Source organism: Festucalex cinctus, chromosome 3 (assembly GCF_051991245.1).
Source record: "Festucalex cinctus isolate MCC-2025b chromosome 3, RoL_Fcin_1.0, whole genome shotgun sequence".
NCBI classification, from domain to species: Eukaryota; Metazoa; Chordata; class Actinopteri; order Syngnathiformes; family Syngnathidae; genus Festucalex; species Festucalex cinctus.
In genome coordinates, this window is record NC_135413.1 from 2,947,200 (window position 1) to 2,953,384 (window position 6,185).

The 6,185-nt window shown below is 41.4% G+C and overlaps 1 protein-coding gene across 1 annotated transcript in view; it reads left to right on the forward strand.

The window, feature by feature from the left end:
* Window positions 1-4,959, forward strand: part of LOC144015451 (guanine nucleotide-binding protein G(i) subunit alpha-1) — an 87,164-nt gene extending 82,205 nt beyond the window's left edge. Inside the window, exon 9 of the mRNA XM_077515475.1 lies at window positions 4,038-4,959. The gene's annotated coding sequence lies outside the window, so the exon portion shown is untranslated. The remainder of the gene's footprint in view (window positions 1-4,037) is intronic.
* Window positions 4,960-6,185: the final 1,226 nt, after the last annotated feature.

The following is a 6,185-nucleotide window of genomic DNA, read 5'->3' on the forward strand; positions in this document are numbered from 1 at the left end:
CAAATGCGACCAACTGTAGAGTCTGTGCTGGTGTAAATGTAATCCAGTCGCAAGTAGGCCGACATGTTTAAATGAGTGGTGCAACGGCTCATCTTTGAGCCGAGATCCGTATTCATCAAGCGCCACAGTTCGACTCGTACTTAGTCCGCTGAACGAGCTGTGGAAGCCAATTTCAAAATAAAATCCTTCCAAGTAATACATTGACGTCGATGTAATTGCCTTGTGTTTTGATGTTGACCCACGAAGCACATGGAAGGGGTCGTGGCTCAAGTCGGCCTCCTTGACTCATCCTCACGCAACTGTCGACTTCCAACACCAACACGACGCCACCTCAACATTATATTTTATTGCCAATTAAGGACGCTAAGAAAGATAATTAGTCCGTCATTGCAAGATACGACACAAGTCTCCGGCGTTAGCACTAGTCACTGTCAGAGTTTCAACATCCACCTCCGGCAGAACTTCTCCTTTATTCCGGGGGAGGTGGGGTACATCAAGTCCAAGTGGACCATGTTCCACGCCTCCATTGAGGCGACCGATCGGAGCTGCGACCGTAAGGTGGTCGGTGCCTGTCGTGGCAGCAATCCTCAGACCCGCTGGTGTAAGGGATGGCGTCAAGCTGAAGGAGTCCTATCAGGCCTTTTTGGCTTGTGGGACTCGGAGCCAGCTGACAGATGTCGGCTGGCTAAGCGGAATGCGGCTACAGCGGTCACTGAGGCAAAAATTCGGACATGGGAGGAGTTCAGTGAGGCCATGGAAAACAAATTTCGGACAGCTTAGAGGAAATTCTGGTCCACCATTCGGCATCTCAGAAGAGGAAAGCAGTGCACCATTAACACTGTATATAGTGGAGATAGGGTGCTGCTGACCTCGATTCGAGACGTCGTGAGTCAGTGGGGAGAATACTTCGACGGCCTCCTCAATTCCACCAACACGTTTCCCTATGAGGAAGTACAGTCTGGGGACTCTGAAGTAGGCTCTCCTGGGGACTCTGAAGTAGGCTCTCCTATCTCTGGGGACGAAAGTCACTGAGGTGGTTGGTAATCTCCTCGGTGGCAAGGCCCCAGGGGTGGATGGGATACATCCAGAGTTCCTATAGCCTATGTTGCGGGGCTGTCGTGGTTGACACGCCTCTACATCGCGTGGACATCGGGAACAGTGCCTCTGGATTGGCAGACCGGGGTGGTGCTCCTCCTTTTTAAGACGGGGGACCGGAGGATGTGTTCCAACTATAGAGGGATCACACTCCTCAGTCTCCCTGGTAAGGTCTATTCAGGGGTGCTGGAGAGTTGGGTCGTGACCGAAAGAACAAGGTCCCTGATACAAGCGGCCGAAATGAGTTTCCTCCGCAGGGTGTCCGGGCTCTCCCTTAGAGATAGGGTGAGAAGCTCGGTCATCCGGGAGAGACTCAGTGTCTAGTCGCTACTCCTCAGCATGGAGAGGAGCCAGTTGAGGTGGTTGAGACGTGTTCCAGGCATATCCCACCGGCGAGAGGCCCCGGGGACGACCCAGGACACGCTGGAGAGACTATGTCTCTCGGCTGGCCTGGGAATGCCTTGGGATCCCTCCGGAGGAGCTGGTTGAAGTGGCTGGAGAGAGGGAAGTCTGGGCTTCCCTCTTAAAGCTGCTGCTCACTGCGACCCGACCCCGGATAAGCCGTAGTAGATGGATGGATGGATGGATGGATATGACATATTTATAATTTTACAAGTATGTATTGACTTATAAATATTACAGATGTAATGATAAGGGCAATATCGTGATATTATATTAAAACTGTCACAATATCGCCATCGTCATGTTCACAATATTTAAAAGGAACACATCTGTTAAAAAAAAAAAAAAAAATCAAGTTGATTTCCATTTGTGCAGTTCTAGCACTCTCTGGGGGCTAGTTTTTTAGTGCAATTTAATTTTCATTAGGGATGTTTTGGCTTTGTTTAAAATCTATGCTAATTGTCAGATGAAGGGGAACCTAATTTGCTTGTGAAGCGATCAATATGTGCTTGCATTATTAGTATAATAATTATTTAGTATAAGCTCTTTTCTCTTTTCTTTCACTTTGGATATCGTTACATCCCAAATAAATAATAACATTAATCTAAAATATTTTGTAAAAAAAAAAAAAATCGCAAATAACAGGGTTCCCAGGGGGTCTTAAAATGTCTAAAATTCAGAAAGTTAAATTTTAGGCCTAAAATGTCTTAAAAAAAAAAACAGCCATATTTTCATCCTAGGTCTAAAATTTAATTTACCCAAGTCTAAAATTCTTACATTCGTTCCTTAAATTCCGAGAAGTGTCTGCTCTGTAGAAAGAAAGAAAAAGAAAGAACAAAAAAAATGTGCGTGTTGCGTTGTTTCTGTTATTTGCGTGCTCAAAGTGAAGGAGACATTTGAGGGGGTGCGTTTGCATTGTAGTTCAATGTAGTTCGGGCGGGCGGGAGCTAAGGTACGTGGGGCGGTGCAAGTGAGATGTGATGCGCGGCGGCGGCTTGTTTTGCCGCGAGATACGACAACAGGAGGGGGAGGAATTATCGTTGTTGCTTTCTGCGGACATCCCGAGCTCAACATGTCAAGCTAACACTACCGGGACAAAAACTCAAGCTAACACTACCAGGACAAAAACAAACAGGCAGGGTGGTGAACGCGCGCGCGCGTCACAGCGAGTGTCAACAGACAGTAGCAGAAGCCGGTGCCGTACATTTCGGTATTTCCCTTGGCTATCGAGTCCTCTCGGTGCACTTGTATGTCCCGGTGTTGGTACTGCGCGCGACTCAAAACAATAACTCCCGTGACGATCCAATGCATGAGTTCAAACTTCACACAGGTATGTCCCACAGCCAACACACCAGCTAAGCTAAAAGCACATCGCAAACGTCTCTCTCTTTTTTTTTTTTCCCCCTGTCAATGTACACAACTAGCATGACAAGCAGATAGGAGAACTGAGACGTGCCCGCAATGGACGTCATCAAACTCAAAATGAACCACAGCAACAAAAAAAAGAAAGGAAAAAAAAAAAGACGTCATACATTAACCAAAAATGAATGTGATGGCAAAAGAAAAAATGTTGATAAAAAGGGAAGGTTACTTTTGGCAATATTTTTTTGATATATTAAGTGGTTAAAATGTGATAGATTTATTGTTCCATAAGATGGCTTCATATTTCTTTTGGCTGGACGGTAGGTTTATTTAATGTCTCAAATTTTTATGTTTCTGAAATACTTCACACTGTGCACATATTGTGTTTGTGTCTTATTAAAGGTTAAATATTTATATTTCAAATTATCAGCCTTTTGTTTTCCTGATCCTTATTTTGAATAGAAAAAACAACCCACTTATAACTGTCAATAACGACTAATAAATATTTAAACAGATACATTTTTCAGTCATATCGCCCAGCCCTTTGTTGCGGTCTATTTAAATAATTGATTCAATATATGAAAATATAGAAGACATTTTTGTTGTTGTTTTTTAACACGTTTGAAGATACTGTAAAAATTTGTGGTGTTTTAAGATTAACGTCGACAAGCAACAAATGTCACTATAAGTTTTTAATATTTAACTGAATCGTATGTTTTGATAGCCACTGCCCTTCCAGGCAAAACTTGTGTTCTAATCAAATATTTTGCAAATATATCGAGTTGCGTATGCGTAAAGTCATGCTACACCTCCACAAAAAATGGTGCGACCAAATCCTGTGCTGCGCGAGCAACTAAAAATGTTACTCGCACCAGTGCAAGTAGGGGAAAAGTTAGTGTAGAGCCCTGCAAGTTGACATGGTTTTGAGAATCAAATATGTGACTCCCCCTCCCTTTTTTTTTTTTTTTAGGGGTCTTCGATCGGTCGCGAAGTTGGTCTAAAATTTTTCTCATAGTGGTCTAAAAAAGGTCTAAAATTTCACTGAGGGATTCCTGCAAGAACCCTGAAATAAAACAGCTTTAATCTCAAATATTCCATTAAAAAAATGGAAAATAGATTTTTCTGTGAGTATGCCAACTTTGTGGAACTAACCACATGGTGATGTTTTTTGTGTGCAGGCAGCCCAGCGGTCCTTCTACCGTGTGACTTTCTTCAACGACCGTCTGGCCTTCTCAGACCCCCGCTGACAAATGTCACTTTTGCATTTTATTAACTTATGTTCATCTCTCAAAGGTTTTAATGGCTGCGTGTAGACGAGAAACATTTTGTGTAAAGTATTTGTACAACTGTGTATGGCTGGGGGACGGGGGGTTTCAACGTTTTTAAAAATGTGCTTCTTTGACCTATCATTGTTTTTTATTTTATTATATATTTAAATATATATATATGAAAAGGAGCATACCTATTTCCCCCCCATCTACAAATGAACACGATGTTCAATTCAGCATGACTTACTTTTCTTCTGTTTGACAATGTTAGCTTCATGTACTAGATGTTAATCTATCCAGTTCATTTTTTTTATTTTTGGAACTTACTTTTCTCCTTGGACAAACCAAGTACGACCAACTCTCCACAGGCCAAATTCCCCTCTGACATACTGTGAGAGCCATTTTAACCTTTTCAGCCGGTTTGCATGTGTGCTCGAGACCAAAAGCCTGTGAATGTGTGTGAGTGAGCCTGCGAATGTGAGAGAACGATTATGCACAATATCAAAACAAAGGGACTTTATTCCTCTACATGTCATTCTCCTCTTTCAAAGTTGTATTTTTCTAGGCAACCAGCGATGAGCAACATTCCCAATTGAAGGAAGACACTTTAAAAGGATGTTTTTGTAGCACATAACAAGCAGTCGCGCACGTAGATGGTGTGCGGGCTACACAGCCAAGATGTCTGCGATGGTTTCACGTTAACATATACCCCACACATACACCCAGCCTTCGATTTACCATCAGATGAGGACATCTGTGGACTAATATCCATGATTTTTTTTTTCAAATAAAAGAGCTGCTGTGGTGAAACCATAGCAACTTATGCAACAAACTTCTCACGTTTATTTTTTTTGTGGTTGCCTAAACATTTTGACAGAGTTGTTGAGCAGTGATTACAAGGGGTATTTTTTTTTTTTTTGGGGGGGGGGGGATAAAATACAGCAATTGTACATAGCAGGTAATTTTGCTGCATTTAAGATTACCTGGGAATTAATATTTGAGATAGGAGTAATTTGTTCCATGGTCACTTTTGCAACTCAAATCACTTGCATCTCACGTTTTTTCCCATTCAAATTAAGTGCACAGTTATGCCGAAGTCAGACTACTCGATTTTTTTTTGTCTTACACGACAGTTGCGCTGTCACATTACCCGACAAATTCGCTCCGTGCCGTGGGCAGGAGCTAGCCATTTTGGTGCCCTAAGCATAAATGTTTTGTGGTGCCCGCCCCCCAACACGCCGTCCGCACACCCCATCACCCCTCCCCTGGTAGAAATGAACAATATCTGAGTATTTGTCAGTTTTGCTTTATTAAACAAAATAACTTGTAAGTAGGGCTGGGTTTGAAATATCGATATATCGCTATCATATCGATACAACTTTTCATATCCCAATATCAATACATAAAACCATGTATCAATATATCGACCCTCCCATTTTTGTCAATTTATTTACACAGCCTGTGCTGTGGTTGTAATTTATTTAAATTATTTATTGTTTTTATAAGGCCATGTTAAATAAAACAGATTAATGTAACTGCAATGGATTCAATTCTTAATGTATTCATATTCTTACTAATGCATTAAATTAGAGCAAGAAGTTTCTACTCTTTGCAGCATTGGTACTTTTGACTGTCTAAATTATGTGCTGCATGAATTCCTCAACTGAATCGAAAATCGTTGGGAATCATGAATTGAATCGGGTCCTTGTGAATCGAATTAAATCGATTCTGGAAATCTGAATCGATACCCAGCCCTATTTGTAAGTGTCAATATTGAAGTTTTAAAAATGTTCACAGAAATTAGTAATAAATAATAATAAGTCTTTATAAAACTAACAATGACACCAAATACTCAAATAAATAAAGCTAAATAAATGAAAATAAATAATAAAACTAAATGCCACTACTATTAACAAATAAACATCTGGAAATAAACATAAAGTGCAAGCAAGTTAGTAGAGGCCCGACAGAGGCAACATGTCTACATTTCTGGGCTGCAAAATCGGCTATCAGGTCATCATATGACAGCTTTTGTCCAATTTCCGCATTTATGTTAGG